A 21,313-nucleotide genomic window follows, 5' to 3' on the forward strand; every position below is an offset into this window, starting at 1 on the left:
TAAACCTCAAGCAGACCAGACTCAAAGGGGTGACCCTCTGCTTGGGCCATGCTACAGACACAAAATTTCAAAACCATTGATGATTTCCATGATTTTCCTTTATAAATCATTGGTTGTTTGGATCAGCAAATTTCAGTTAAATATATCATATAGCAGACAAACACAGCATCTAAAGTCTGGATTTGAAAGTTTCTACAGAATCTGACTGTTTTATTGATTCAGGGAGATCATTCAACAGAACAGGGGCACGATAAGAGAAAGCTCTGTGACCTGCAGACTTTTTATTCAGCCTAAGGACACAAAGTAGTCCTGCACCCTAAAATGCAAAGCCTGGGGCCGGTACGTAGGGTTTAATTAGGTCAGCTAAGTAGGGAGGAGCCAGTCTGTGAGCAATTTTATAGGCTAGTAGCAGAACCTTAAATCTGATCTCACTGGTATTGTCCAGAAGAAGAGGTACTGCTGGCCCACCACCAGAGGGCGTCCTGCCTGAATGCCGGGCTTCAGGCACGAGAGGGCGCCGCCGTCTCACGGGAGCAGCTGGAGATGACAGCTGTCCCTCGTCACCACCTGACAGCTGTCCCTCATCATTATCACGATCACCATAAAAGCCGGGCAGCAACTCCACCTCGCTGCCGAGAAATCAGTCTACCTCACAGGTAAGCTCTCAGCAAGTTTTGGTGCCGATTGCACAATTGTTTGAGTATTCGCAGGCGTTCCTGGACCGTGCCACAGCGGGAGGCTGGGAATAGTGGAACCTTCAGGAGACAACTATCTCTCTCCTTAAGGATAAGTAGAGTCAGGACCTGCACGTAGTTGTTGGAGGTGGAGGTGTCTGGCCCTCCATATGAAACTGTTTTGCTGACTGTTTACTGGGTGTGTGCACACACACCTACATTAACTGTCTCTGCTTCCTGCCAGCAGTACCAGATCTGACAGCTGGAGACGGTGGCCACCTGGGGACTCAGGACTTGGCGGCTCCGGTGTGTTCCAGATCCGTTGGCAGTGGAAATCGTGTGGGACCCGGCTCTTCTCTGGACAGACGTCTTCTATCTTCGAGCCTGCCCACATGTCACCGTTGTACATTGGTAACTCCAAAACTGTAATTGTTTGTATCGTTTTGCACTTCACAACAGTAAATTGTTACTTTTGGCTATTCCATTGTCCATTCATTTACGCCCCCTGTTGTGGGTCCGTGTCACACTTTCGACACTTTCCCAACAGGATTTCTCGGCCAGCATCATGGATCCTGAGGGGCGTCAACCATCGGATGAACCACCAATGGGAACGCAGGGTGCACAGGCGTCGGCGGGAGTTGTGTTAGGTGAGCTACAGCTACCCCCCCCCCCCCCGAAGCATACATAAGCCCCCCGGAACCGTACGGAGGCTGTGTTGAGACGTGCGCGGACTTCTTAATACAGTGTTCACTCGTCTTTGCACAGCGTCCCGTAATGTACGTGTCCGAGGCTAGCCGGGTAGCTTATGTCATTAATCTGCTTCGAGGAGAGGCACGCGCCTGGGCTACGGTGCTCTGGGAGCAAAAATTCACGGCTCTTAACCACATACACTGGGTTTGTAAGGGAGATTAAACGGTGTTTGATCATCCCACTAGAGGCGAGACCGCTTCAAGCGTGCTGCTATCAATGCGACAGGGGTGTCGGAGCGCAGCTGCTTATGCAATCGACTTCCGCATCTCGGCTGCGAGGGTCCGGCTGGAATAACATTGCGCTCTGCGCCGCCTTCGTAAACGGACTCCCCTCTCTCTCTGATACAGTTAGACAATCGGTTAGAAGAACACCGTCGGGAATGAGGCGAAGGACATGGGCGGGCGCGAGCTGTCCCTCTCCCTTCCGGGTCCGAAAGGGTGCCGCCGTCCCCACGCTCCACAGCCGGAGAGCTCCGTGTGGCAACAGCTCCCCCTGCTGACGAAGTTATGGACACGAGCAGGGCCAAAGTTAAATCCAATGACAGACAACGGAGGCTGGCCCGCTGGGAATGTTTTACTGTGGCTCACATGAGCATATACAGAAAAACTGCCCCAAACTGTAAACTACAACGCCCGCCCTTAGAGACTGGGCTAAGGGTGGGCCATAACATTCACAATGACAAATCCGTAAATCTGCACACATCCCAGTAAAGATCCTGAGTGGGGATCTAACCCTTCACGCCCCAGCACTGGTGGACACGGGGTCGGAGGGGAATCTGCTGGATAGCAGATGGGCAAGGGAGGTTGGGCTCCCTCTAGTGGCTCTACCGTCACCATTGAAGGTACGGGCACTAGATGGCACCCTTCTCCGATTAATCACACAGCAGACACAGCCTGTAACATTTCTTGTGTCTGGGAATCACAGGGAGGAGATTGTGTTTTATGTAACACCTTCTACCTCCGAGTGATTTGGGGATTTCCATGGATGATTAAGCACAATCGCCAGATAGATTGGCCGTCTGGGGTTGTGGCTCAGTGGGAGCGAAACCTGCCACCGGGAATGTTTAGGATCCTCGTTTCCACCCGGTGTGACAGCTAATGAGGAGGTCAAAGTCCTCCCCCAATCTGACGTCGGTGCCTGAGGAGTACCACGATCTTGCTGATGTTTTCAGCAAAGATCTGGCACTCACTCTTCCCCCGCACCGGCTGTACGATTGCGCCATTGATTGATCCCAGGTGTTGAGTACCCGTCCAGCAGACTGTACAATCTCTCACGTCCTGAGCGCGAATCAATGGAGACCTACATCCGGGACTCTTTAGCTGCCGGATTGATCCGGAACTCCACCTCCCCGATGGGCAGGTTTCTTTTTTGTGGGCAAGAAAGACGGCGGACTCCGTCCATGCATCGATTATAGAGGGCTGAACGAAATTACGGTTCGCAACCGATACCCGTTACCTCTGTTGGATTCGGTGTTCACGCCCCTGCATGGAGCCCAAATATTTACGACACTGGATCTTAGGAACACGTACCACCTGGTTCGGATCCGGAAGGGAGACGAATGGAAGACGGCATTCAACACCCCGTTTGAGTATTTCGCAGGCCATTCCGTGACCGTGCCACAGCGGGAGGTTGGAATAGTGGAACCTTCAGGAGATGACGTATCTCTCTCCTTAAGGATAGGTAGAGTCAGGACCTGCACGTAGTTGTTTGGAGGTGGAGGTGTCTGCCCTCCATACGGAACTGTTTTGCTGACTTGCTTGCCTCTACTGGTGGTTGGCTCTCACTGCGGTATTGTATCACTTCTGTTCCAGAGCACAGCGGTGTTTGCTGTATCTGTTAGCTGTTTAATCTGCGCAGTTAGATTGATCTAGTTACCTAGATAACGATTTGTTTCACAGTGTAATCTTCACGTGCCTTAACTAAAGCACTCCCTCTGCTGAATCACCTCTAAATTATTTACACATTATTCACTTTGTGTGTTTTAGGAATCCGTTAGCTTAGCGCAGCTACTAGCTCTTAGCTGGTTTAGCATGGCGGCTTCTCCTGTCTCTCCTGCACTTTTCTGCTCTGGGTGTGAAATGTTTAGTTATTCCTCGGCCTCCTTTAGCAGTAATGGTACTTGTAATAAGTGTAGCTTATTCGTAGCTTTGGAGGCCAGGCTGGGCGAATTGGAGACTCGGCTCCGCACCGTGGAAAATTCTACAGCTAGCCAGGCCCCTGTAGTCGGTGCGGACCAAGGTAGCTTAGCCGCCGTTAGATTCCCTCTGACAGATCCCGAGCAGCCGGAAAGCAGGCCGACTGGGTGACTGTGAGGAGGAAGCGTAGTTCTAAACAAGAAGCCCCGTGTACACCGCCAACCCGTTCACATTTCTAAGCATTTTTCCCCACTCGACGACACACCCGCCGAGGATCAACTCTGGTTATTGGCGACTCTGTTTTGAGAAATGTGAAGTTAGCGACACCAGCAACCATAGTCAATTGTCTTCCGGGGGCCAGAGCAGGTGACATTGAAGGAAATTGAAACTGCTGGCTAAGGCTAAGCGTAAATTTGGTAAGATTGTAATTCACGTCGGCAGTAATGACACCCGGTTACACCAATCGGAGGTCACTAAAATTAACATTGAATCTGTGTGTAACTTTGCAAAAACAATGTTGGACCTCTGTAGTTTTCTCTGGGCCCCTCCCAATCGGACCGGGAGTGACATGTTTAGCCGCATGTTCTCCTTGAATTGCTGGCTGTCTGAGTTGTGTCCAAAAAATGAGGTGGGCTTCATAGATAATTGGCAAAGCTTCTGGGGAAAACCTGGTCTTGTTAGGAGAGACGGCATCCATCCCACTTTGGATGGAGCAGCTCTCATTTCTAGAAATCTGGCCAATTTTCTGAAATCCTCCAAACCGTGACTATCCAGGGTTGGGACCAGGAAGCAGAGTTGTAGTCTTACACACCTCTCTGCAGCTTCTCTCCCCCTGCCATCCCCTCATTACCCCATCCCCGTAGAGACGGTGCCTGCTCCCAGACCACCAATAACCAGCAAAAATCTATTTAAGCATAAAAATTCAAAAAGAAAAAATAATATAGCACCTTCAACTGCACCACAGACTAAAACAGTAATGTGGTCTATTAAACATTAGGTCTCTCTCTTCTAAGTCCCTGTTAGTAAATGATATAATAATTGATCAACATATTGATTTATTCTGCCTTACAGAAACCTGGTTACAGCAGGATGAATATGTTAGTTTAAATGAGTCAACACCCCCGAGTCACACTAACTGCCAGAATGCTCGTAGCACGGGCCAAGGCGGAGGATTAGCAGCAATCTTCCATTCCAGCTTATTAATTAATCAAAAACCCAGAGAGAGCTTTAATTCATTTGAAAGCTTGACTCTTAGTCTTGTCCATCCAAATTGGAAGTCCCAAAACCAGTTTTATTTGTTATTATCTATCGTTCACCTGGTCGTTACTGTGAGTTTCTCTGTGAATTTTCAGACCTTTTGTCTGACTTAGTGCTTAGCTCAGATAAGATAATTATAGTGGGCGATTTTAACATCCACACAGATGCTGAGAATGACAGTCTCAACACTGCATTTAATCTATTATTAGACTCAATTGGCTTTGCTCAAAATGTAAATGAGTCCACCCACCACTTTAATCATATCTTAGATCTTGTTCTGACTTATGGTATGGAAATTGAAGACTTAACAGTATTCCCTGAAAACTCCCTTCTGTCTGATCATTTCTTAATAACATTTACATTTACTCTGATGGGCTACCCAGCAGTGGGGAATAAGTTTCATTACACTAGAAGTCTTTCAGAAAGCGCTGTAACTAGGTTTAAGGATATGATTCCTTCTTTATGTTCTCTAATGCCATATACCAACACAGTGCAGAGTAGCTACCTAAACTCTGTAAGTGAGATAGAGTATCTCATCAATAGTTTTACATCCTCATTAAAGACAACTTTGGATGCTGTAGCTCCTCTGAAAAAGAGAGCTTTAAATCAGAAGTGCCTGACTCCGTGGTATAACTCACAAACTCGCAGCTTAAAGCAGATAACCCGTAAATTGGAGAGGAAATGGCGTCTCACTAATTTAGAAGATCTTCACTTAGCCTGGAAAAAGAGTCTGTTGCTCTATAAAAAAAACCTCCGTAAAGCTAGGACATCTTACTAATCACTAATTGAAGAAAATAAGAACAACCCCAGGTTTCTTTTCAGCACTGTAGCCAGGCTGACAAAGAGTCAGAGCTCAATTGAGCCGAGTATTCATTTAACTTTAACTAGTAATGACTTCATGACTTTCTTTGCTAATAAAATTTTAACTATTATAGAAAAATTACTCATAACCATCCCAAAGACATATCATTATCTTTGGCTGCTGTCAGTGATGCCGGTATTTGGTTAGACTCTTTCTCTCAGATTGTTCTGTCTGAGTTATTTTCATTAGTTACTTCATCCAAACCATCAACATGTCTATTAGACCCCATTCCTACCAGGCTGCTCAAGGAAGCCCTACCATTATTTAATGCTTCGATCTTAAATATGATCAATCTATCTTTATTAGTTGGCTGTGTACCACAGGCTTTTAAGGTGGCAGTAATTAAAACCATTACTTAAAAAGCCATCACTTGACCCAGCTATCTTAGCTAATTATAGGCCAATCTCCAACCTTCCTTTTCTCTCAAAAATTCTTGAAAGGGTAGTTGTAAAACAGCTAACTGATCATCTGCAGAGGAATGGTCTATTTGAAGAGTTTCAGTCGGGTTTTAGAATTCATCATAGTACAGAAACAGCATTAGTGAAGGTTACAAATTATCTTCTTATGGCCTCAGACAGTGGACTCATCTCTGTGCTTGTTCTGTTAGACCTCAGTGCTGCTTTTGATACTGTTAACCATAAAATTTTATTACAGAGATTAGAGCATGCCATAGGTATTAAAGGCACTGCGCTGCGGTGGTTTGAATCATATTTATCTAATAGATTACAATTTGTTCATGTAAATGGGGAATCATCTTCACAGACTAAGGTTAATTATGGAGTTCCACAAGGTTCTGTGCTAGGACCAATTTTATTCACTTTATACATGCTTCCCTTAGGCAGTATTATTAGACGGCATTGCTTAAATTTTCATTGTTACGCAGATGATACCCAGCTTTATCTATCCATGAAGCCAGAGGACACACACCAATTAGTTAAACTGCAGGAATGTCTTTCAGACATAAAGACATGGATGACCTCTAATTTCCTGCTTTTAAACTCAGATAAAACTGAAGTTATTGTACTTGGCCCCACAAATCTTAGAAACATGGTGTCTAACCAGATCCTTACTCTGGATGGCATTACCCTGACCTCTAGTAATACTGTGAGAAATCTTGGAGTCATTTTTGATCAGGATATGTCATTCAAAGCGCATATTAAACAAATATGTAGGACTGCTTTTTTGCATTTACGCAATATCTCTAAAATTAGAAAGGTCTTGTCTCAGAGTGATGCTGAAAAACTAATTCATGCATTTATTTCCTCTAGGCTGGACTATTGTAATTCATTATTATCAGGTTGTCCTAAACGTTCCCTGAAAATCCTTCAGTTAATTCAAAATGCTGCAACTAGAGTACTAATGGGGACTAGAAGGAGAGAGCATATCTCACCCATATTGGCCTCTCTTCATTGGCTTCCTGTTAGTTCTAGAATAGAATTTAAAATTCTTCTTCTTACTTATAAGGTTTTGAATAATCAGGTCCCATCTTATCTTAGGGACCTCATAGTACCATATCACCCCAATAGAGCGCTTCGCTCTCAGACTGCAGGCTTACTTGTAGTTCCTAGGGTTTGTAAGAGTAGAATGGGAGGCAGAGCCTTCAGCTTTCAGGCTCCTCTCCTGTGGAACCAGCTCCCAGTTCAGATCAAGGAGACAGACACCCTCTCTACTTTTAAGATTAGGCTTAAAACTTTCCTTTTTGCTAAAGCTTATAGTTACGGCTGGATCAGGTGACCCTGAACCATCCCTTAGTTATGCTGCTATAGACTTAGACTGCTGGGGGGCTCACTGCTGGTGAGCGCCTTGGGGCAACTGTTTGTTGTGATTTGGCGCTATATAAGAAAAAAGTTGATTGATTGATTGATTGATTTTTGCTCTGTATGCACCACTCTGCATTTAATCATTAGTGATTGATCTCTGCTCCCCTCCACAGCATGTCTTTTTCCTGGTTCTCTCCCTCAGCCCCAACCAGTCCCAGCAGAAGACTGCCCCTCCCTGAGCCTGGTTCTGCTGGAGGTTTCTTCCTGTTAAAAGGGAGTTTTTCCTTCCCACTGTTGCCAAGTGCTTGCTCACAGGGGGTCGTTTTGACCATTGGGGTTTTTACGTAATTATTGTATGGTCTTGCCTTACAATATAAAGCGCCTTGGGGCAACTGTTTGTTGTGATTTGGCGCTATATAAATAAAATTGATTGATTGATTGAATTGATTGATTGTTTACTTGGTGTGTGCACACACACCTACCGTTAACTGTCTCTGCTTCCTGCCAGCAGTACCAGATCTGACAGCTGGAGACGGTGGCCACCTGGGGACTCAGGACTTGGCGGCTCTGGTGTGTTCCAGATCCGTTGGCAGTGGAAATCATGTGGGACCCGGCTCTTCTCTGGACAGACATCTTCTATGCTCGAGCCTGCCCACACGTCACCGTTGTATATTGTGTAACTCCAAAAACTGTAATTGTTTGTATCTCGTTGTGCACTTCACAACAGTAAATTGTTACTTTTGGCTATTCCATTGTACATTCATTCACGCCCCCTATCGTGGGTCCGTGTCACGACACTTTCCCAACAACTGGGACAGGATGCCAGTGAAGAGATGCCAAAATGGGTATAATGTGGTCAAATTTCTGATTCATGTCAAAAGTCTGGCAGCAGCATTTTGAACCAATTGGAGAGCCCTAATGCTGGACTGTGGTAAACTAGAAAATAGAATATTGCAGTAGGAGAACTTGCACAGTCATTGACTGACTAAATACTTTTTTACCCCACTGTGTATGTGTGTGTGTGTGTGTGTATATATATATATATATATATATATATATATATATATATATATATATATATATATATATATATATATATACGAGGTCTGTTAGAAAACTATCTGACCTTTTTATTTTTTGCAAAAACCATATGGATTTGAATCACGTGTGATTGCATCAGCCAAGCTTGAACCTTCGTGCGCATGCGTGAGTTTTTTCACGCCTGTCGGTTGTGTCATTCGCCTGTGAGCAGGCTTTGTGTGAGCAGTGGTCCACCCCTCTCGTCGGATTTTTATTGCAAATAAATGTCTGAATGATTTGGAGCTTTGCTACATCAAATTTTTCCAGAAACTGTGAGAGACCTCCAGGTGGACACCATTCGGAAAATTCATATGGCTTTCAGGGACGATTTTATGGGGATTACACAGATTAAGGAGTGATCCAGCCGGTTTAAAGACCGCCCACAGCGTCTGAGAGTGCGGCGCACTCTGAGCGCCGATTGACAGGCTGAAACCCCGGTGAAACAACCACATCATGTCCAAAGTGAAGGCTTTGTTGATCCGGGACGTCGTCTGACTTCCACAGAAATGGCAGAAGACGTGGACATCAGCACTTTTTCGGCACATTCCACTGTTACAGGAGTTTTTGTCATGGAAAGAGAAGTGGAGGGATGCGCCACGGAGCCGCTCATGGCGCGGACAAAAGCACCTCCGTGTTGGTCTCACAGGATGGCTTTCAGACGGCTGTCGGTGGGTTTTCAGTCGTGTGACTATCTGAGAAATTGTGCATTAGCTGGACATGCCAGAACATGTCCTGTGAGGCTTCATCATGGCGTTGCTTTGCGCCATGTGGCTCCATCCCGACACGCAAATTTCTCCACTCCTCTTTCCATGACAAAAACTCCTGTAGCAGTGGAATGTGCCATTCATTTCCAAACTGAACGCTGTGTTGATCCGGGACATTATCTGACTACCACAGGAATTGCGGAAGACGTGGACATCAGCAGTTTTTTGGCACATTGAGACAGACGTGCGTAGGAATTTGCGCGTCGGGACAGAGCCGCATGGCACAAAGCAACGCCATGATGAAGCCTCACAGGACATGTTCTGGCATGTCCAGCTCATTGTTATGACTCCGCCCATTCGCTCCCCTCAGGACGCGAACTCACGAGCTCCGGCATGGGAGTCAGACTCTCTAACCAGAAGGCTAAAACCCAGGTCTCTGGCCTTGTGACCAGAGAATCCTTTTGAGCTGTTGGGAGTGAGGTTTACTAGCTACATTTTCACGTTGTGTGACTTACATTTTGCGAGACGTGCGTTCACCTTTCGGGAGATAGTTTTTCAGTATTCACGTTTTGCAGTAATTCACGATTTGCAGCTGATTCACATTTTGGGGGTTAACAAACTTCTGCAGGTACATGTTTGCTTGTGCCAAGTTTGACCCCTCTTGCAACTCCAGGATTTGTTAACCTGGGCCCTGCCATTAATGACATTTAGAGCTTTGAAAGAATGAATGCATGAAAAGTGAGATGTTTTCTATTTAATTAAAGAAACTAAATCAATTAAGATGTTACATATGTGGTAGTGTGGAGTGTGCATGCCCTCCCCTACCTGTGTTTGGAAGTTCTTGGTAGTGCGCACCTGGGTTCTGATTGTGTTTGATGTGAGCCAGGGATATAAATTCAGCATTGTTTTGTGGCTTCGTTCTTCTTTTGCTTCCTGGTCTCTCCCGTGAGGCAGCATTGGAGTGGCTTTACATGCTGTGGTGACTGCGTGCGTTCATCATTTTCCTTCCTCTCTGGAGCTTTGGGTGGCTCTTTATTAGTGGCTTGGAGTGCTGCTTTACTCTGAGCATCACTGCGGCTTACAGCTGCTGCTGTTCGCGGGCGTGTTTGGGCCACCAGCGTCTGATTTGGGGTAGGCGGCCGGCTTTGCCTTTTTGGCCCATTCAATTGTCTTTTGTCGTTCTATAATGTCGTTTTTTTATAGCGAGGCACTTTGTGCGCTCTTATGCACGCTGTCTGGAGGCTGGGAGTGCGGCTCCAGTGGGGTCTTGAGCAGACCGGGGCGTCTTCTTATTGGTGAGTTGCTGGTTTCTGTCTTTTATAAACAATTATAAATTAATTTGTTCTGCTAATGTGGTGTTTACATCACAGCAGGACCAGGCTGCACCTCCCGCGGTGGCTGCTGGGGACAGCTGCATTGGCTTGATCATTTAGAGGCTGGCCACGCCTTGCGTAACTCCTCCTGCTGCTGATTTATTGGATCCTGGGTATTTGACCAAGCTGCATCTTGTTAATAGTCTGGTAACAAATTGGACTTTGTATGGACATTGTAGGGGTCACAAAGCCAGAGGTGGGCGAAAAAAAAGAAAAAGAAATAACATATCGCGTGCTGGCTTTGTGATCCACATTTATCCCACACCTGTATTTTGAGTGTATTTTTTTTTATTATCGCCCTACGTGTTTAATGTGGTTTTTAACTGTAATATATTGGTGTGTGGTTTATTTGCATGTTTTCTTTTTTTGTGTGCATGAGTTTTGTAATTTTATTGAGTTTGGGTTTATGTTTTTTTTTACTTAGTGTGTTTTTTTCTATATTGGTAAATGGGGTGATTTTAATTAATCAAGGTTGGGAATAAATAAAGGCATATTCTTTTTATAGTTTTTTTTTTTTTTTTTGGTCTCTGTTCCCCTTAATTCAAAAAGGTAAAAACGAACCTGTGTCTGCCTTGGGCAGGGTCCTAGGCTTATCCTAGGTGGTGTTGTCAGCAATCTTGTCAATCTGTTGATATTAGGTCTCCAACCTGAGTGCTATATCGCTCTCTCTTCCACCCTCCTGCCACACATACTTGATTGAAGAAGATAAAGTTTTGCTTGTGTCCTGCCCGGGACGTGACCACATGGTGGATTGCAAAAAGCCTGATCAAACCCAACGCAGTTTTCCTCGAACCTGCAAACCAAGGCCTTTGTGGAATTGATCAAATGATGTATTTTAAATGTGAAAACGTTCATTCTAATAAGTAGGAGATGGTAAACAGGTTCCTATTATCCTCACCCCCCCCCCCCCCCTCTAATTGTCCATTCATTCTCCAGCAAACCCCCCCCCCCCCCCCCATTCCCAGACCGAGCTACTATTGTCTGGTTTCCTGTGGTTGTGCACGCGCGGGTGCACGCGCCGCGGTTCCGATCCTTGCGCACGGAGCGAGTCGTCCGGATTAACGGAGCAGAAATCAGATTTGGTTTTCGCCCCATCAGCAGCTGCTTTTCTTTCTTCTTTTTTTTCTTTTGTTGGCAGTGAAAGAAGTCCTGAAGAAGCTTTGAGCCCAAACACGTTCTGCAGAAGAACCACAGCGTGGAGTTTTTCTTTTTGACAGCTGCAAACTGCCGACACCATCAGTGAGCTGAAAGTAAGTCTGCTTGATCTTCAACTGAAAACCACATCTCTTTTACAAACACCTGAGGAGCGGAAATTTACTCCACAACAGAGCAGAAGAGCCGATTTGTATCTGAAAGTGGCCTTAAAACAATACAAATAAACAACTAAAGGTGTGTTAAAAGTAAAAAGCACTGGCAGCCTTTGATTATTTCATTTTGTGCTACAATTTCCCAGGAAACCAGCAATTAAACTGCCTTTTGTAAACTACATGATCAATTACCACAAACAGTTAATCAAGCAAAACAAACAAACAAACAAAAAGACAAAGTGGAAACAACAATTATTATGTGTTTTTATAATCTGGCAACACACACCTTAATTCTGTTCATGATAAACAATTTACTAATATAAAAAAATAATCAAGACTTACAGTATGTTCAGTGTCTACAATTTTAAAAATACAAAACGTAGAAAAATCTAAGTTCTATGTACTAAGGTGTTTAAAAAGAGAATTTGAAAATGTAATCCCACACACTCCTAAATTATTCCATTTAGTATGAAAATAAAGACATCATTTTATTGTACAAATTAAAGGTGGATAAAAAAGAGTTTGTTGTGTTGTTTCACTCCCGAGATGATACACTGACACAGGTTTGATTTTCATTTTCACCAGTTGTATCCTTCACAGTTCATCATACTGTTGGTTTGCAAACTATGCCTTAAGTATTTCACTTTCTCACATAATAATAATAACAATGACTATATATATATATATATATATATATATATATATATATATATATATATATATTAGTATGCATGCTCTGATATTGTTTAATTTCTGGTCTGATATTTTCCCATATCAAACTGTTACCATTACAGTCGTTCCGGATCGCACATCAGATTTACGACTTTTTTTTTTTCATGGCGCACAATAAAACAAAGCAAAATGTGAATCAAGAAAATGGCGGAATTAACAGCAAACGAGCTCGAAGTGGACATGCAAAATGAAATGAAGATAAGATGAAAACATAGCTCCAGATTAAACAGATTAAAAGCTTACAAACCAGAAAGCTACAACCCCAATTCCAATGAAGACACTATGTAAAATGTAAATAAAAACAGAATACAATGATTTGCAAATCCTCTTCAACCTATATTCAATTGAATACACCACAAAGACAAGATATGTAATGTAAAAACTGATAAACTTTGTTGTTTTTGTGCAAATATTTGCTCATTTTGAAATGGATGCCTGCAACACAAAAAAGCTGGGACAGTGGTATGTTTACCACTGTGTTACATCACCTGTCCTTCTAACAACACTCAATAAGCGTTTGGGAACTGAGGACACTAATTGTGGAAGCTTTGTAGGTGGAATTCTTTCCCATTCTTGCTTGATGTACGACTTCAGTTGTTCAACAGTCCGGGGTCTCTGTTGTATTTTGCGCTTCATAATGCACCACACATTTTCAATGGGTGACAGGTCTGGACTGCAGGCAGGCCAGTCTAGTAACCCGCACTCTTTTACTACGAAGCCACGCTGTTGTAACACGTGCAGAATGTGTCTTGGCATTGTCTTGCTGAAATAAGCAGGGACGTCCCTGAAAAAGATGTTGCTTGGATGGCAGCATGTGTTGCTCCAAAACCTGGATGTATCTTTCAGCATTGATGGTGCCATCACAGATGTGTAAGTTGCCCATGCTATGGGCACTAACACACCCCCATATCATCACAGATGCTGGCTTTTGAACTTTGCGCTGGTAACAATCTGGATGGTCTTTTTCCTGTTTTGTCTGGAGGACACAATGTCCATGATTTACAAAAACAATTTGAAATGTGGACTCATCAGACCACAGCACACTTTTCCACTTTCCGTCTGTCCATTTCAAATGAGCTCAGGCCAAGAGAAGACAACGGCGTTTCTGGATGTTGTTGATGTTTGGCTTTTGCTTTGCATGGTCGTGTTTTAACTTGCACTTGTAGATGTAGCGACAAACTGTGTTAACTGACAATGGTTTTCTGAAGTGTTCTTGAGCCCACGCAGTAAGATCCTTTACACAATGTCGGTTTTAGGGTGATTCTTAGACGACGGGCACTTATGTCCTTTGATCATATTGTATGAAAAACAGAAAAAAGGGGAAATTTCACACTTTTATAGTTATCTTTACAATGAAAGTGTGTTAAGAAATTTGTTCTAGTAGTCTATGATGACTTTTTCACCTTTTTTCAGCATCATTATATGCAAATATTGCCGTTTTGTGCTTGTGCCACACCCAGACTTTTGATCTTCAATGATAAAAATGAATGGTAAAGAAACTTTTTTTCTAATGTTTTAAAATATCTCTGAATAAAATATCAGTAAAATAATCCAAACATAATTGGGGTATTCAATGTCATACAACTGTTGTGATTTTTTTTAAACAAAATGTAGTTGTCCCACACTATTGCTGTAATTTCCACCACAACACTGTAATGTCCCTTTAAACAGTTTGTATGAAAGATTGTTTGGGTAGTTTTTATGGAGATAAACAGTGACATCAGCGCACATGTATATAGCGCCAAATCACAACAAACAGTTGCCCCAAGGCACTTTATATTGTAAGGCAATGGTGTGGTGGAAATTACATTTACAAGGCCAATAGTGCCCGTAGTTAAAGAATCACCCTTTAATGCAGTGCCACCTGAGGGATTGAAGGTTACGGGCATAAAATGTTGGTTTTTGGCCTTGCTGCTTACATGTAGAAAGTTCTCCAGATTCTCTGAATCTTCTCATTATATTATGGACCGTAGATGATGGAATCCCTAAATTCCTTGCAGCTGAGCATTGAGAAACGTTGTTCTTAAAGCGGATATGACACCTCAAAAATTAGGTAAAACTGATATAGATATCAAAAATATACATACAGTATAGTAAGTTGAAATAAAGTTTGTACAGCTTCTCAAAATTATTTTTTTACACAGTTGTTCACAAAGTGGTGATCCTTGCCCCATCTTTGCTTGTGAATGGCTGAGACTTTTGGTGATGCTCCTTTTATACCCAATCATGACAGTTCCGAAACGCTTATTGAGTGTTGTTAGAAGGAAAGGTGATGTAACACAGTGGTAAACATACCACTGTCCCAGTTTTTTTGAAACGTGTTGCAGGCATCCATTTCAAAATGAGCAAATATTTGCACAAAAACTATAAAGTTTATCAGTTTGAACAGCGTCCCAACTTAATTGGAATTGGGGTTGCAAAAACACGATTAGAAATATGATTATTTACTCCATAAATATCTAAATAGCATCAGAAAAAACACACAGATTGAAAGCTTACCAGCTAATGACCGGACCATCTGTTCATCTGTTACGCAAGTTCTTCACGGAGGTGTAGAAAGCGAACAGCTCTGACTACGAGCTCAACATCGTCAGCAGCTTTCATATTCCGGCGATTTTTAATTTAACCTTTATTTAAGATCTCTTTTGCAAGGGAGACCTGGACAGTTATAAAGTTTCCAATTCATCTAACCTGCATGTCTTTGATATTCCCGTATAGACTGAGCAAGCGAGGTTAATAATTAATTTATATATATATATATATATATATATATATATATATATATATATATATATATATATATATATATATATATATATATCTCATCTGTTTTGTGGGACCAAGTGCACAGCTCCAAAGAGCTGTGGAATTAATAACTTCAGAGCAAATTGCCATTTTAAATCAAATAACACCTCTTTCCCAACGTTATAATACAAACAAACTACAACTGACCAAACCCGGGTTTTTCCCCCCCAAAATTAGATGTCCTCTGTTCTTTATGAAACATTGATCTTGATGTGCAGCAGCCAGCTGAAGAGCTCAGCTCAGAGTCTATGGGGTTCCATTTGTGTCATTAACATCTGAAAGGAACATCTGAAAGGAATTATTTATGTCCAAAGAACTAGGATCCATCATGTACATCAAGGATCCAGTGACCATGTACAGATTCTTTAGATTTTTATTTATGTCCACGAATCAAGGATCCGGTGACCAATTTCATATTTATTTCCTGTAAGACTCAAAAAAATGTTGTTGACATAGAAAACTTGTAAAGCCTACTTTTAGTACACAGAAAACTCACAAGAGGTATTGGTAAGGGAATCGATAAAGAATCGGATCAATAATCAAACTCGATAATGGCATCGATATCGATAAAATCTTATCAATACCCATCATTAATCATATCTCACAAAATCGTATCGCATTGTGAGGAATTGAATTGCCATCAAATATATATCAAATCACATAGAATCTGGAACGAAGGTGAATCGTATCACATTGTATCGTCAGTATCGTCATGTATCACTACGTGCGTTGTATCGCTGGTAGTGTATCGAGATTGGAGATGCGTATCGAATCGTTGTCAGTGATGATATTCACATGCCTAATATATATATATATATATATATATACACTCAACAAAAATATAAACGCAACACTTTTGGTTTTGCTCCCATTTTGTATGAGATGAACTCAAAGATCTAAAACTTTTTCCACATTCACAATATCACCATTTCCCTCAAATATTGTTCACAAACCAGTCTAAATCTGTGATAGTGAGCACTTCTCCTTTGCTGAGATAATCCATCCCACCTCACAGGTGTGCCATATCAAGATGCTGATTAGACACCATGATTAGTGCACAGGTGTGCCTTAGACTGTCCACAATAAAAGGCCACTCTGAAAGGTGCAGTTTTGTTTTATTGGGGGGGGGGGGGGATACCAGTCAGTATCTGGTGTGACCACCATTTGCCTCATGCAGTGCAACACATCTCCTTCGCATAGAGTTGATCAGGTTGTCAATTGTGGCCTGTGGAATGTTGGTCCACTCCTCTTCAATGGCTGTGCGAAGTTGCTGGATATTGGCAGGAACTGGTACACGCTGTCGTATACGCCGGTCCAGAGCATCCCAAACATGCTCAATGGGTGACATGTCCGGTGAGTATGCCGGCCATGCAAGAACTGGGACATTTTCAGCTTCCAAGAATTGTGTACAGATCCTTGCAACATGGGGCCGTGCATTATCCTGCTGCAACATGAGGTGATGTTCTTGGATGTATGGCACAACAATGGGCCTCAGGATCTCGTCATGGTATCTCTGTGCATTCAAAATGCCATCAATAAAATGCACCTGTGTTCTTCATCCATAACAAATGCCTGCCCATACCATAACCCCACCGCCACCATGGGCCACTCGATCCACAACACTGACATCAGAAAACCGCTCACCCACACGACGCCACACACGCTGTCTGCCATCTGCCCTGGACAGTGTGAACCGGGATTCATCCGTGAAGAGAACACCTCTCCAACGTGCCAAATGCCAGCGAATGTGAGCATTTGCCCACTCAAGTCGGTTACGACGACGAACTGGAGTCAGGTCGAGACCCCGATGAGGACAACGAGCATGCAGATGAGCTTCCCTGAGACGATTTCTGACAGTTTGTGCAGAAATTCTTTGGTTATGCAAACCGATTGTTTCAGCAGCTGTCGAGTGGCTGGTCTCAGACGATCTTGGAGGTGAACATGCTGGATATGGAGGTCCTGGGCTGGTGTGGTTACACGTGGTCTGCGGTTGTGAGGCTGGTTGGATGTACTGCCAAATTCTCTGAAACACCTTTGCAGACGGCTTATGGTAGAGAAATCAACATTCAATACATGAGCAACAGCTCTGGTTGACATTCTTGCTGTCAGCATGCCAATTGCACGATCCCTCAAATCTTGCGACATCTGTGGCATTGTGCTGTGTGATAAAACTGCACCTTTCAGAGTGGCCTTTTATTGTGGACAGTCTAAGGCACACCTGTGCACTAATCATGGTGTCTAATCATGATTAGTTTCCGCACCTTGGAAAATGCTACAGCTAGCCAGGCCCCTGTAGTCGGTGCGGACCAAGGTGGCTTAGCCACTGTTAGTTCCCCTCCGGCAGATCCCGAGCAGCCGGGAAAGCAGGCCGACTGGGTGACTGTGAGGAGGAAGCGTAGCCCTAAACAGAAGCCCCGTGTACACCGCCAACCCGTTCACATTTCTAACCATTTTTCCCCACTCGGCGACACACCCGCCAAGGATCAAACTCTGGTTATTGGCGACTCTGTTTTGAGAAATGTGAAGTTAGCGACACCAGCAACCATAGTCAATTGTCTTCCGGGGGCCAGAGCAGGCGACATTGAAGGAAATTTGAAACTGCTGGCTAAGGCTAAGCGTAAATTTGGTAAGATTGTAATTCACATCGGCAGTAATGACACCCGGTTACGCCAATCGGAGGTCACTAAAATTAACATTGAATCGGTGTGTAACTTTACAAAAACAATGTTGGACTCTGTAGTTTTCTCTGGGCCCCTCCCCAATCGGACCGGGAGTGACATGTTTAGCCGCATGTTCTCCTTGAATTACTGGCTGTCTGAGTGGTGTCCAAAAAATGAGTTGGGCTTCATAGGTAATTGGCAAAGCTTCTGGGGAAAACCTGGTCTTGTTAGGAGAGACGACATCCATCCCACTTTGGATGGAGCACCTCTCATTTCTAGAAATCTGGCCAATTTTATTAAATCCTCCAAACCGTGACTATCCAGGGTTGGGACCAGGAAGCAGAGTTGTAGTCTTACAGCAGGATGAATATGTTAGTTTAAATGAGTCAACACCCCCGAGTCACACTAACTGCCAGAACGCTCGTAGCACGGGCCGAGGCGGAGTGGGCGATTTTAACATCCACACAGATGCTGAGAATGACAGCCTCAACACTGCATTTAATCTATTATTAGACTCAGTTGGCTTTGCTCAAAATGTAAATGAGTCCACCCACCACTTTAATCATATCTTAGATCTTGTTCTGACTTATGGTATGGAAATTGAAGACTTAACAGTTTTCCCTGAAAACTCCCTTCTCTCTGATCATTTCTTAATAACATTTACATTTACTCTGATGGACTACCCAGCAGTGGGGAATAAGTTTCATTACACTAGAAGTCTTTCAGAAAGCGCTGTAACTAGGTTTAAGGATATGATTCCTTCTTTATGTTCTCTAATGCCATATACCAACACAGTGCAGAGTAGCTACCTAAACTCTGTAAGTGAGATAGAGTATCTCGTCAATAGTTTTACATCCTCATTGAAGACAACTTTGGATGCTGTAGCTCCTCTGAAAAAGAGAGCCTTAAATCAGAAGTGCCTGACTCCGTGGTATAACTCACAAACTCGCAGCTTAAAGCAGATAACCTGTAAGTTGGAGAGGAAATGGCATCTCACTAATTTAGAAGATCTTCACGTAGCCTGGAAAAAGAGTCTGTTGCTCTATAAAAAAGCCCTCCATAAACTAGGACATCTTACTACTCATCACTAATTGAAGAAAATAAGAACAACCCCAGGTTTCTTTTCAGCACTGTAGCCAGGCTGACAGAGTCAGAGCTCTATTGAGCAGAGTATTCCTTTAACTTTAACTAGTACTGACTTCATGACTTTCTTTGCTAATAAAATTTTAACTATTAGAGAAAAAATTACTCATAACCATCCCAAAGACGTATCGTTATCTTTGGCTGCTTTCAGTGATGCCGGTATTTGGTTAGACTCTTTCTCTCAGATTGTTCTGTCTGAGTTATTTTCATTAGTTACTTCCTCCAAACCATCAACATGTCTATTAGACCCCATTCCTACCAGGCTGCTCAAGGAAGCCCTACCATTAATTAATGCTTCAATCTTAAATATGATCAATCTATCTTTATTAGTTGGCTATGTACCACAGGCTTTTAAGGTGGCAGTAATTAAACCATTACTTAAAAAGCCATCACTTGACCCAGCTGTCTTAGCTAATTATAGGCCAATCTCCAACCTTCCTTTTCTCTCAAAAATTCTTGAAAGGGTAGTTGTAAAACAGCTAACTGATCATCTGCAGAGGAATGGTCTATTTGAAGAGTTTCAGTCAGGTTTTAGAATTCATCATAGTACAGAAACAGCATTAGTGAAGGTTACAAATGATCTTCTTATGGCCTCGGATAGTGGACTCATCTCTGTGCTTGTCCTCAGTGCTGCTTTTGATACTGTTGACCATAAAATTTTATTACAGAGATTAGAGCATGCCATAGGTATTAAAGGCACTGCGCTGCGGTGGTTTGAATCATATTTGTCTAATAGATTACAATTTGTTCATGTAAATGGGGAATCTTCTTCACAGACTAAAGTTAATTATGGAGTTCCACAAGGTTCTGTGCTAGGACCAATTTTATTCACTTTATACATGCTTCCCTTAGGCAGTATTATTAGACGGCATTGCTTAAATTTTCATTGTTACGCAGATGATACCCAGCTTTATCTATCCATGAAGCCAGAGGACACACACCAATTAGCTAAACTGCAGGATTGTCTTACAGACATAAAGACATGGATGACCTCTAATTTCCTGCTTTTAAACTCAGATAAAACTGAAGTTATTGTACTTGGCCCCACAAATCTTAGAAACATGGTGTCTAACCAGATCCTTACTCTGGATGGCATTACCCTGACCTCTAGTAATACTGTGAGAAATCTTGGAGTCATTTTTGATCAGGATATGTCATTCAATGCGCATATTAAACAAATATGTAGCACTGCTTTTTTGCATTTGCGCAATATCTCTAAAATTAGAAAGGTCTTGTGTCAGAGTGATGCTGAAAAACTAATTCATGCATTTATTTCCTCTAGGCTGGACTATTGTAATTCATTGGGACAAGTAATGAATGATAAAGCGTAACCAACGAATGTTGGGAGAGGAAATATTGTGCTTTATACAGAATCTCTATCTTTGGAAATTTTAGATTTAACATAATTTATGTGATTTTTTTTTCCAACTTACTTTGTCATCAATGGCCTCTCTTCATTGGCTTCCTGTTAATTCTAGAATAGAATTTAAAATTCTTCTTCTTACTTATAAGGTTTTGAATAATCAGGTCCCATCTTATCTTAGGGACCTCATAGTACCATATCACCCCAATAGAGCGCTTCGCTCTCAGACTGCAGGCTTACTTGTAGTTCCTAGGGTTTGTAAGAGTAGAATGGGAGGCAGAGCCTTCAGCTTTCAGGCTCCTCTCCTGTGGAACCAGCTCCCAATTCAGATCAGGGAGACAGACACCCTCTCTACTTTTAAGATTAGGCTTAAAACTTTCCTTTTTGCTAAAGCTTATAGTTAGGGCTGGATCAGGTGACCCTGAACCATCCCTTAGTTATGCTGCTATAGACTTAGACTGCTGGGGGGTTCCCATGATGCACTGAGTGTTTCTTTCTCTTTTTGCTCTGTATGCACCACTCTGCATTTAATCATTAGTGATTGATCTCTGCTCCCCTCCACAGCATGTCTTTTTCCTGGTTCTCTCCCTCAGCCCCAACCAGTCCCAGCAGAAGTCTGCCCCTCCCTGAGCCTGGTTCTGCTGGAGGTTTCTTCCTGTTAAAAGGGAGTTTTTCCTTCCCACTGTTGCCAAGTGCTTGCTCACAGGG

The 21,313-nt window shown here is 43.0% G+C and overlaps 1 protein-coding gene across 1 annotated transcript in view; it reads left to right on the forward strand.

Moving 5' to 3' along the window:
* Nucleotides 1-11,723: 11,723 nt before the first annotated feature.
* Nucleotides 11,724-21,313, forward strand: part of lpar4 (lysophosphatidic acid receptor 4) — a 51,931-nt gene continuing 42,341 nt past the window's right edge. Inside the window, exon 1 of the mRNA XM_034181690.1 lies at nucleotides 11,724-11,845. The gene's annotated coding sequence lies outside the window, so the exon portion shown is untranslated. The remainder of the gene's footprint in view (nucleotides 11,846-21,313) is intronic.

This window comes from Thalassophryne amazonica, chromosome 11, assembly GCF_902500255.1.
Source record: "Thalassophryne amazonica chromosome 11, fThaAma1.1, whole genome shotgun sequence".
In the NCBI taxonomy this organism is placed as follows: domain Eukaryota; kingdom Metazoa; phylum Chordata; class Actinopteri; order Batrachoidiformes; family Batrachoididae; genus Thalassophryne; species Thalassophryne amazonica.